The sequence below is a fragment of the Cetorhinus maximus genome, chromosome 25, assembly GCF_964194155.1.
Source record: "Cetorhinus maximus chromosome 25, sCetMax3.hap1.1, whole genome shotgun sequence".
Taxonomy (NCBI): Eukaryota; Metazoa; Chordata; class Chondrichthyes; order Lamniformes; family Cetorhinidae; genus Cetorhinus; species Cetorhinus maximus.
Window position 1 is genome coordinate 41,849,426 of NC_135903.1, and position 12,867 is coordinate 41,862,292.

General features: G+C 45.6%; 1 protein-coding gene across 2 annotated transcripts in view; it reads right to left on the bottom strand.

Moving 5' to 3' along the window:
- The window catches only part of LOC144668071 (solute carrier family 15 member 2-like), a 158,743-nt gene that overhangs the window by 20,392 nt on the left and 125,484 nt on the right, over window positions 1-12,867 (bottom strand). The gene's annotated exons all lie outside the window — the stretch shown is intronic.

The following is a 12,867-nucleotide window of genomic DNA, read 5'->3' on the forward strand; positions in this document are numbered from 1 at the left end:
CTCCTCTCCTAATCTTTCAATCCCTTTTCTCTCCAGAAATACCTTCAAGTGTATCCTGAACCCTCATCGGCATCAACCGGCATCAATTCGGTCGACATAGGAGCAGCTTTCACTCATACAGAGGAGCTGAATGTAGGGGAGGCAGTGGCATAGTAGTAATGTCATTGGCTAGTCATCCAGAGGCTGCAGCTAGTAGGAGCTGGTGGAATTTAAATTCAATTAATAAAATCTGGAATATAAAGCTAGTCTCAGTAATGGTGACCATGATAACTATCATTGTTGTAAAAACCCATCTGGTTCACTAACATCCTTTAGGGAAGGAAATCTGCCGTCCTTACCTGGTCTGGCCTACATGTGACTCCAGGGCAGAATTTTCTGCCTGCTGGGGGTGTTGGGCCCTGACTGGGTCCGCGCTGCCATTTTACATGGGCGGGGCAATTATGGCCTGCCCAGCGTGACACGCACCTGGAAGCGCTGTGCACTCCCTGTGCGGGCGGGGTGGGGGTTGCCTGAGTCGGGAGTGTGCTGTTTCGTGCATGTGCGTGAAAGAGCGCAGAAATCCCCCGGAGGCACAGAGGTGCCTCAGGGAGATTAGATTTAAGTCCAAAAAGTTTAGTAAAGTGGCGAGAAAATTTTCATGACATGTCCCCTCATGTGAAACTGTCACATGAGCTGGGACATGTGCATTCATTTCAATAAAAATTTTTGGCAAAATTTAAAATCATTCATGAAACCTCATCCCACCTGTCGATGAGGTTCCATGAAAAATGCGAAGGCCGCCTGGGCTCTTTGCCTGCTCAACAACCTTAAGGTTGAACGGGCAGCCCTGTTAATAATTTTAATTGAGAATTAGATGGTCTTAATAGCCTTTGACAGCTCAGCGGACGCACAGCCGACTCGGCTGCACACCCGCCGAACTGAAAGTCTGAATGTCGCGCTGTGACGTCAGGACACACGCCCGACGTCACCACACATCATTTTACACCTCGGCAAGCGGTCCCTGCCCCCGCTTGCCAAGCCGAAGATTCAGCCCCAGGCCTACAGCAACATGGTTGACTCTTAACTACCCTCTGAAATGGCCTGGCAAGCCACTCAGTTCAACGGCAAAGACGTCCATATCCCATGAAAGAATAAAAAATTACACCAAAGTAGGGCGACCATATTTTCATGGACCAGTTGGGTCTGTTTCTGTGCTGTAAACCTTACCTAATTCTATGTAGCTTCTTTGAGCTTTTACTGGGAAAACCAAAGCCATCAGTTTCAGCCTCCACCACAAACTTTAAAACTTTAATCCCTTACCGTGGACTCTATCCTTCCCAACCACTCAGACTATGCAACAAGATGTCTCCTTTGACCTTGATTTGAGATTTGAACACCTTCTTCATCCCCCCCACCACCCCACCACTCAGTGACCCATCCCTGGCCACTATCAGATCACTCAAAATAAAATCCCTTCACTTCTTGTTGACAGCTGTCAGTCTCGGGTTTCACACAAACTCAGGAGAAATTCAGGAAATTAATTCCGATTTATGCACTATTGCACTTGCAGATGAGTTTTCCAGGTTTTTGTTTTGTATGTTATTAATCAAGAGCCTAAAAATGCCACTGTATCCAAAGCCAATGCAATCCTTACTCAAATTCCATATTTTGTAAGGGATAATTCCATGTCTGCACCTGGTACAACTAAAGTATTGCTGAAAAGAGAAACATGTTGCTGAAGATTTTCGTCTTGCACTCATCGGGACAAATGCAAGAAAGCCAATTTCAAACAATCACAACAATTTATACTACTGGAGAAAAGGGCACTGATTGGTTGGTAAGTGGACCCTGATTGGTTGAGGAATTGCCATGAAGAAAGCAATGGGGAACAATGGACTCAGAGGTGAGAGTGCTACTGACTGAGCCAAGCTCATATACAGCTGAGAGAATGACAAAAGATGGAAGCTTATAGAATTTAAACTAGCGTCGCCCACAAACAGAAATTTAAAAATAGCAGACAAACTCTCATTTAAACAATAAACATTTTGGTGTTTACTCCATCAAATTCCTGTGCTACTGTCTGGTGGAGTAACCAGACCCATGAGCAGCACCTGAACAATGCATTGACTGCTGCAATGGTCGTAAGTCATTCAACCACATTCAGTTGTGGGCTGAATTCCTGGCCAAGAACCTTAACCACTTTTGTCAGTGTCAGAATATCAGCTGGCAGCATTAAAGCAAACAAGTTGGTTTGACACACACTAACAAAAAAATTCAAGTTATCTGTTTTTACATCTGTACAGTCCTTAACCAATTGCAAGTTCTTGTGTCTATTCTAACTATGATTTATCAACAGTTGCCTCTGCAAAGCATGCATCTTACCATTCAGTCAATGGTGAAGATATTTAATCAGGAAATTTTTATAAATGAGATTCTAAACTTCCAGCTTGGAACATCGATTGTCATGTTTAGTTGAAGGATATTTTTTGGCAAAAGATCAATAAAAAAGTAATTTGAACAAAATATTTAAGAAAAATTTATTACCCAATCACTATAGCTGCCATAGAGATGGAGGTGAGGAGGAAGAGGCAGCAATGATCCCCTTAAGCCAAAGCATACTCATTAGAAGCAGGCTGCATGAGATTCTGCTGTAGTGGCATGCCTCTTCACACCCTTAAACACGGATTTACCAATTTTAAGAGACTATTTTCAAATAATCCACTTAAGTCACTGGGTTCTCTTCCTGTGCACTCACCTCAATGGAGCTGCTGAGCTCCTGACACTACATGTGACCAGTGCGTCATTCAGAAAGTGTCAAAATAGGCACTAATTGAAGCCTTAAACAGTGCTGGGCCTGGAAGCAGCCTGAAGCACAGCCCATTCCACTCGCAGAGTCTCCAGTTTTCATAGCATTGCTAAGGAGTTAAAATTTACAGCAACCATATTTTTGTGAGTGGGAACCTAATGCTGTAGTGCTAGAGACAACACAAGCTATGAAGAGGAGGGCAATGCTCTGGTGCTAAAACTACATGTTCCTGCTAATGGGAATCTAAATCGCTCTTGTTGGAGCAGCTAGTCTCTGTCAATGCAAATATAATCAGTCACTTGGGAGTACAGAACTTGGATATTGCGCTTATGACAAATGCAAGAATGCCAAAAAAACCATATATAATCATCTACTGATGGAGGGAACACACTGCTTGACTAACAGTCACTGCCACCAGGTATGCTTCTTTCCAAGATAAAAGCAAAAAACTGCGGATGCTGGAAATCCAAAACAAAAACAAAAATACCTGAGAAAACTCAGCAGGTCTGACAGCATCTGCGGAGAGGAATACAGTTAACGTTTCGAGTCCGAATGACTCTTCATCAGAACTAAGGAAAAATAGAAAAGAGGTTGAATATAAGCTGGTTTAAGGAGGGGGGGGGGGGGGGTGGGACAAGTAGAGCTGGATAGAGGGAGATAACCAAAAGATGTCAAAGACAAAAGGACAAAGAGGTGCTGACAGTGGTGATATTATCTAAGGAGTGTGATAATGGTGACATTAAGGGTAGAAAGCAGGACAAGCAAGGTACAGATAGCCCTAGTGGGGGTGGGGTGGGGGGATTGAAATAGGCTAAAAGGTAGAGATAAAACAATGGATGGAAATACATTTAAAAATAATGGAAGTAGGTGGAAAAGAATATATATAAATTATTGGAAAAAGGGGAATCAGAAAGGGGGTGGGGATGGAGGAGAGAGTTCATGATCTAAAGTTGTTGAACTCAATATTCAGTCCGGAAGACTGTAAAGTGCCTAGTCGGAAGATGAGGTGCTGTTCCTCCAATTTGCGTTGAGCTTCACTGGAACATTACAGCAGGCCAAGGACGGACATGTGGGCATGAGAGCAGGGTGGAGTGTTGAAATGGAAAGCGGCAGGGAGGTCTGGGTCATGCTTGCGGACAGACCAAAGGTGTTCCGCAAAGCGGTCACCCAGTCTGCGTTTGGTCTCTCCAATGTAGAGGAAATTGTATTGCTCTTGAAGAATATTAAGGTGGATAAGTCCCCAGGGCCAGATGGGATCTACCCCAGAGTACTGAGGGAGGCAAGGGAGGAGATTGCTGGGGCCTTGACAGAAATCTTTGTATCCTCACTGGCTACGGGTGAGGTCCCAGAGGACTGGAGAATGTCCAATGTTGTTCCATTGTTTAAGAAGGGTAGCAGGGATAATCCAGGAAATTACAGGCCGGTGAGCCTTACATCACTGGTAGGGAAATTATTGGAGAAGATTCTTCGTGACAGGATTTACTACCATTTGGAAGCAAATGGGCATATTAGTGAGAGGCAGCATGGTTTTGTGAAGGGGAGGTCGTGTCTCACTAACTTGATCGAGTTTTTCGAGGAAGTGACAAAAATGATCGACGATAGAAGGGCAGTGGATGTTATCTACATGGATTTCAGTAAGGCCTTTGACAAGGTCTCTCATGCCAGACTGGTACAGAAGGTAAAGTCGCACAGGATCAGAGGTGAGCTGGCAAGATGGATACAGAATTAGCTTGGTCATAGAAGACAGAAGGTAGCAGTGGAAGGGTGCTTTTCTGAATGGAGAGCTGTGACTAGTGGTGTTCCGCAGGGATCAGTGCTGGGACATTTGCTGTTTGTAGTATACGTAAATGATTTGGAGGAAAATGTAACTGGGCTAATTAGTAAGTTTGCAGACGACACTAAGGTTGGAGGAGTTGCAGATAGTGAAGAGGATTGTCAAAGGATATAACAGGATATAGATCGGTTGGAGACTTGGGCGGAGAAATGGCAGATGGAGTTTAATCCGGACAAATGCGAGATAATGAATTTTGGAAGGTCTAATACAGGTAGGAATTATACAGTAAATGGCAGAACCCTTAAGTGCATCGACGGGCAGAGGGATCCGGGTGTACAGGTCCACAGGTCACTGAAAGTGGCAACGCAGGTGGATAAGGTAGTCAGGAAGGCATATGGCATGCTTGCCTTCATCGGCAGGGGTATTGAGTATAAAAGCTGGGAAGTCATGCTGCAGCTGTATAGAACCTTGGTTAGGCCACACTTGGAATACTGCGTGCAATTCTGGTCACCACATTACCAGAAGGATATGGAGGTGTTGGAGAGGGTGCAGAGGAGGTTTACTAGGATGCTGCCTGGTCTGGAGGTTATTAGCTATGAGGAGAGGTTGGTGAAACTCGGATTGTTTTCACTAGAGCGACGGAGATTGAGGGGCGACTTGAGAGAAGTTTGCAAAATTATGAGTGGCATGGACAGAGTACATAGTCAGAAGCTTTTTCCCAGAGTGAAACAGTCAATTACTATGGGGACATAGATTTAAGGTGAGAGGAGAAAACTTTAGAGGAGATGTGCGGGGCAAGTTATTTATGCAGAGGGTAGTGAGTGTCTGGAATTCGCTACCAGAGGAGGTGGTGGAAGCAGGTACGATAGTGGTGTTTAAGAGGCAGCTTGACAAATACATGAATAGGATGGGAATAGAGGGATAGGGACCCTGGAAGTGCAAAATGTTTTAGCTTGGCAGGCAAATGATCGGTGCAGACTTGGAGGGCCGAAGGGCCTGTTCCTGTGCTGTACTTTTCTTTGTTCTTCTTTGTTCTTTGTACTAGTTAATAGGTACCGTGTCTGCAAGCTGCAGAAGGGGGAGGGAGTCAAAACACATCTCGTTGAAACCAGCAGCACAGAGAACAGCAGCAGCAAGGAAAGAAAGAATTTATAGCACCATTCGCAATCTCAGGTTATCCTGAAGTGCTTTACAGCCAATTAACTGTAGTGACTAATGCAGGGAAAGGTGTCAATGCTGTCATTGAGGCCAAGCTGACACTTTAAGAAGCAGTCCAGCAAACAGAGTATGTAAGTCCCAAGAAGTGATAATGAACTTGCACAAAGCCTTAGGCTGCACCACAGCACTGTATATAGTCTGGACATTGTACAGCATTGAGACACTCTGGCACTGGGTAGGGTACAGATAAAGACAAGAAGCAGCTACAGGAATCAGGGTGTTTACAGAGGGAGATCTTAATGGGGAATTAAAGATTCTAGGATAAATCAAACCCAGTTTGGCATTATCATAAACTCTAAACAAAAGGCCATGGATTCAGGATGCAAAGAGGGTGGTGAGTGTGCAGATAGACTGCCCTGGGTGCCAGTGAAAAAACAGATAATGTGGGCAAATTCAAGAGGGCGCTGGATAGATATTTGGCAAAAATGGAACGATAGAATATAACATACAGAGTAATGCATGGTTTCAGTCTCGGAACAGTTGAATCCCTGAAATGCTTGACTTTCCAATCAAGGAGTGCTGCACTGTCAGAGGTGTTGTCTCTCAGATGAGACCCTGTGAACTCTCTTGCATGGATGTAAAAATCGCATGGTGATATTTGAAGAATTAGGAGTCTTGCTGCAATTGCACAGGGCTTTGGTGCCTTACTGTGTGCAGTTTTTGTCTCCATGTTTAAGGAAGGATATGGTTGCATTGGAGGCATATTTTAAAGGTTTACTAGATTTGTTCCTGCAGATGATCCCACGGGATGAGGGGGCTGTCCTATGATGAGAGGCTGAGCAAATTGGGCTTAGAGTCTCTGGGTTTTTGAAGAATGAGTGGTGATCTTATTGAAATATACAAGATTCTGAAGAGGCTTGATGGGTAGATACTGAGATACTGTTTCCCTGGCTAGAGAATCTAGAACACGGGGACACCGCTAGGATAAGGGACTGATCATTTAGGACTGGGATCAGGAGAAATTTCTTCACTTAGAGGGGTGTAGATTTTCCATGTTGAGTACAAACAAGGTAGGGATAGATAGATTGTTGATCGCTGAGGGAGACAGGGGTTATGGGGAGCAGATGGGAAGGAGAAGTTGAGGCAGAAGATCAGCCATGATTGTATTGAATGGCAGAGCAGGCTTGAGAAGCCATAAAGGTCAACTCCTGCTCCTATTTCTTATACTCTTATGTGAAGTGCTTTGGCTCTCTGGAATTTACCCATATTATCTGCTTCCCACTGGCACCAAGGGAATGTGAAAGACAGAATAAAAAAGTCAAATTAATTGTTTTGAAGTTTGGCTATGGGAAGGTGAGCATCAATCATCTCTCCTAGTTTTAGGCATTGCTAAATGCCCACGTTCACTTCCTGGGATTGAGAACTCTGCTTTCAACAGGCAGAAAGAAGCAAAAGACACAGAGGATTAGATATATTTTATTTGGACTGTTTTCAATGCATTTCTCCCTCCCTCTCTAGGTTCCACAAACCCAGAGCCATTCTGGCACTCAGAGAGCAGTGGCGATATGAATATTTAGATAGAACTGGAAAATGTTTATATGCCTCCAATGATTGATAACACACCAACACAGCTGGAGGCTCCTGTCTAAATGAGCATGGAATGCAGCTAGTCCTGACTTCCCTCTCTGTTCAAATGCTCTGCTTGCCTCATTGCCCCCATGCTATTACCTTTTCTGAATAATGATGGGAAGGAGACAACATTCACTGTGAATAAAAGATTGAGCAGAAAGATGGCCACTTTTCATGGAAGCCCAGGGCAGAGAGTGATTGATGAGCAAGTGGTTGTCAAATTATCCCTCACATCAGTCATGTTTCCCAATTTAATTTTAAAATTGCGTAAAGCAATTTGAACTAATCCCTGCCAAACCCAGTTATTTGTATCATCAATGATCTGTATATATTGAAATACATTAAACAGGAAGCTGCTCTCTTTGTTTCCTGTCTTTTGTACATATACAGAATCCTATTTATTCTCCTAATTGTCCTGTCATCTGGGAAGTCTTTAATTTTCTGCCTGAGAGAGTGCATTTTGTTTTGTTTTTTGTAAGTTGGAAGGACACACGCTCAAGTACTCCACAGGGAGTTGGAAATTAATGGTTCGAGGCTGATGGAGCTGTTCCTGACTTTCCATGCATGATGGAAATATAATCAAAGAGCAAATGACCAATATAATACTGCATTCCAAGCAAGAATCCCTTCACCTGACCCCAGCCCCAATCCCAAATGGCTTAGTCATTAAATGCCATACTTGTCCTAGTCCTGAGACATATACTCCAGAAGATTAATTTTATGCAGTGAACCCAGCTGTTTGTGAATATTGCATAAGGACAGGACCCTTGGCACAATATTCAATGAGACCTGTTTGAAAGCTTGCCTTTCCTAATTTGATGCTGAACAGCCTGAAATTAATTTCTAGTTTTTAGCGAAGTTGAAATGGAGGTGGTGGATTTGTCACCTCATTTATCCATCACCAAGGGTGGCTCGGTAGCACCACTACAGACCAAGTTGACCGAGTCCTAAATGACATAGCTGCTAGACTGGGTCTGCAGCTGGTGGTGAGGGGACCGACAAGAGGGAAAAACATACTTGGCCTCGGCCTCACCACCCTGCCTGCCACAGATGCATCTGTCCTTGACAGAATCGGTAGGAGTGACCACCACACAGTCATTGTGGAGATGAAGTCCCGCCTTCACATTGAGGATACCCTCCATTGTGTTGTGTGGCACTATCACTGTGCTAAATGGGATAGATTTCGAACAGATCTAGCAACTCAAGACTGGGCATCCATGAGGCGCTGTGTGCCATCAGCAGCAGCAGAATTGTACTCAAACACAATCTGTAACCTCATGACTTGGCATATCCCCCACTCTACCATTACCACCAAGGCAGGGGATCAGCCCTGGTTCAATGTAGAATGCAGGAGGGCATGCCAGGAGCAACACCAGGCATACCTAAAAATAAGGTGTCAACCTGGTAAAGCTATAACACAGGACTATTTGCGTCCAGCATAAGCAGAAAGTGATAGAGAGGGCTAAGTGATCCTACAACCAATGGATCACATCTTAAGTTCTGCAGTCCTGCCACATCCAGTCGTGAATGGTTGCGTACACTTAACTCACTGGAGGAGGAGGCTCCACATATATCCCCATCCTCAGTGATGGAGGAGTCCAACACAGCAGCGCAAAAGATAAGGCAGAAGCATTTGCAAAAATCTTCAGAAAGAAATGCTGAGTGAGTGATCCATCTCAGCCTCCTCTGGAGGTGCCCAGCATCACAGATGCCAGTCTTCAGCAATTTGGTTCACTCCATGTGATACCAAGAAACGGCTGAAGGCACTGGATACTGCAAAGGCTATGGGCCCTGCCAACATTCTGGCAATAGTACTGAAGACTCGTGCTCCAGAACTTGCCACGCCCCTAGCCAAGCTATTCCAGTACAGCTACAATACTGGCATCTATCCGGCTATGTGCAAAATTGCCCAGGTATGTCCTGTACACAAAAAGCAGGACAAATCCAACCTGACCAATTACCACCCCATCAGTCTATTTTCCATCATCAGTAAAGTAATGGAAGGGGTCATCAACAGTGCTATCAAGCAGCACTTGCATAGCAATAACCTGCTCACTGATGTCCAGTTTGGGTTCCGCCAGGGCTACTCAGCTCCTGACCTCATTACAGCCTTGGTTCAAACATGGACAAAAGAGCTAAACTCCCAAGGTGAGGTGAGAGTAACTGCTCTTGACATCAAGGCAGCATTTGACCAAGTGTGACATCAAGGAACCCTAACAAAACTGGAGTCAATGGGAATCAGGGGAAAACTCTCTGCTGGCTGGACTCATACCTAGCACAAAGGAAGATGGTTGTGATTGTTGGAGGTCAGTCATCTCAGGTCCAGGACATCACTGCAGGAGTTCCTCAGGGTAGTGTCCTCGGTCCAACCATCAACCAGCTGATGAAGGTCATCAATGACCTTCCTTCCATCATAAGGTCAGAAATTAGGATGTTCGCTGATGATTGCACAATGTTCAGCACCATTTGCGACTCCTCAAATACTGAAGCAGTCTATGTCCAAATGCAGCAAGACCTGGACAATATCTAGGCTCGGGCTGACAACTGGCAAGTAACATTTGCGCCACACAAGTGCCAGGCAATGACCATCTCCAACAAGAGAGAATGCAACCATTGATGTTCAATGGCATTACCATTATTGAATCCCCCATTATCAACATCCTGGGGGTTACCACTGACCAGAAACTGAACTGGACTAGCCATATAAATACTGTGGCTACAAGAGCAGGTCAGAGGCTAGGAGTCCTGCGGCGAGTAACTCACCTCCTGGCTCCCCAATGCCTGTCCACCATCTACAAGGCACAAGTCAGGAGTGTGATGGAATACTCCCCACTTGCCTGGATGAGTGCAGCTCCCACAACACTCAGGAAGCTTGACACCATCCAGGACAAAGCAATCTGCTTGATTGGCACCCCATCCACAAACATTCGCTCCCTCCACCACTGACGCACAGTAGCAGTAGTGTGTTCCGTCTACAAGATGCACTGCAGGAATTCACCAAGGCTCCTTAGACAGCACCTTCCAACCTCACGACCACTACCATCTAGAAGGACAAGAGCAGCAGATAAATGGGAACACCACCACCGAGAAGCTCGCCTCCAAGTCACTGACCATCCTGACTTGGAAATATATTGCTGTTCCTTCACTGTCGCTGGGTCAAAATCCTGGAACTCCCTTCCTAACAACACTGTAGGTGTACCTACACCACATGGACTGCAGAAGTTCAAGAAGGTAGCTCACCACCACCTTCTGAAGGGCAACTAGGGATGGGCAATAAATGCTGGTCCAGCCAGTGAAGCCCACATCCTGTGGATGAATTAAAAAAAAACTCCACCACCATTACCCCTTCTACTAAATGACAAGGAGCCTGGGGCTTACAGAGGACCCTCGTGTTATTTTAACTGCCCACTGAGCAAGACGCTCAGTGATCAAAGACACTCCACTCAGTACAATTTGGCCTAATTTTATTATGCCAAGTGGAACAGGAGGGTCTCTGTGCGAATAACATGGTCCCATCACTCGATATTATGCTGGCCAGAAGCTGGCCAGCTATATAAGGGTGACTAGTTTTTTTATTCATGGGGTGTGGGGATCCCTGGCAAGGTCAGCATTTGTTGCCCAGCCCTAGTTGCCCTTGAGAGCAGTTAAGATTCAACCACATATTTGGCCCTGCTGTACACAAGTACGTAATTGTGGTGCAGCACTCAAAATAGACAACCACCTACTGGCACTAACAGGCACATGCAGCACACTCCTCACTCAGACACCCAGCAGTCAAGATCTGTCCCTTAGAGTTTAAAAAGTAGATGCTGTGTGCACTGTGATTTCTCTTGGAATTTACTATAACATGGAGTAGTTGAGGCCATTAAGGGGCTGCTAGATTAACACCTAAGGGAGAAAGGAATAGAAGGATTTCCTTTTAGGGTGAGATGAAGAAGATGAAGCATTTATTGCCCATCCCTGGTTGCCATTGAGAAGGTGCTGGTGAGTTTCCTTCTTGAACTGCTGCAGTCCATGTGGTGTAGGTACACCCACAGTGCTGTTAGGGAAGGAAGTTCCAGGATTTTGACTCAGTGACAGATGAAGGTTGGGAGAAGGTTTATGTGGAGCATAAACACCAGCATAGAACAGTTGTGTTGAAGGCTGCTTTCAGTGCCATAAACATAATGGCCCAGATCTTCCGGTCTCTGAATCGTCGGAGACCGGACGCACAACCCAAGATGGGTGTCGGGATGCAACAGGAGTCCTGATGCGCTGACCTCTGATGGGCAATTGCCCTACTCCCCGGGACCCTCTGCGAATGTCTCCGGCGCTACCTAGAGTCATAGACCTCAGACAGTTCCACAGTGCTTACCTGGATAGTTACCCAGGAAATGTTCGAAAAATGTTAGAAAGAAACTACAGAACTGACCTCCCCACACAATTCATTCACACTGACCCCCTGACTACCACCCCTACCTACCACCCCACTAACTTACCACCCCACTCTAACCACCTGGAAAACTACCCGCCAGTCACCACACCCATCTGCCACCCCACCCACCTGCCACATCACCCAACACCACCTTAATCACCTACTACTTCACCCACCTGGTACCCTAGATACCTGCCACACTACCCAACTGCCGCCTCACCCAGCTCATCCTACTCACCTGCCATTCTGCCCACCTACCACCTCACCCACCTGCCACCCAATCCACCTGCCACCCTACACACTTATTACATCCCCACTTACCCACTTTCCTCAACCACCTACCCATTCACTAACATTTATTCATTCACCCGTTCACTCATACACACCGGACCTCTAAACTTATCATACGGCAGCTACTTTTAAAAAATTTATTCGTGGGATGTGGGCTTTGCTGGCTGGGCCAGTATGAATTGCCCATCCCTAATTGCCCTTGAGAAGGCGCTGGTGAGCTGCCTTCTTGGACCGCTGCAGTCCATGTGGTGTAGGTACACCCACAGTGCTGTTAGGAAGGGAGTTCCAGGATTTTGACCCAGCAACAGTGAAGGAACAGCGATATATTTCCAAGTCAGGATGGTGAGTAGCTTGGAGGGGAAATTCTAGGTGGTGGTGTTCCTATTTATCTGCTGCCCTTGTCCTTCTAGATGGTAGTGGTCGTGGGTTTGGAAGGTGCTGTCTAAGGATGCTTGGTGAGTTCGTGCTGTGCATCTTGTAGATGGTACACACTGCTGCCACTGTGTGTCCATGGTGAAGGGAGTGAATGTTTGCTGATGGGGTGCCAATCAAGTGGGCTGCTTTGTCCTGGATGGTGTCAAGCTTTTTGAGTGTTGTTGGGGTTACACTCATCTAAGCAAGTAGAGAATATTCCATCACACTCCTGACTTGTGCCTTGTAAATGGTGGACAGGCTTTGGGGAGTCAAGAGGTGAGTTACTTGCCACAGAATTCCTAGATTCTGACCTGCTCTTGTAGCCACAGTATTTATATAGCTAGTCCAGTTCAGTTTCTGGTCAATGGTAACTCTCAGGATGTTGATAACAGGGGATTCAGT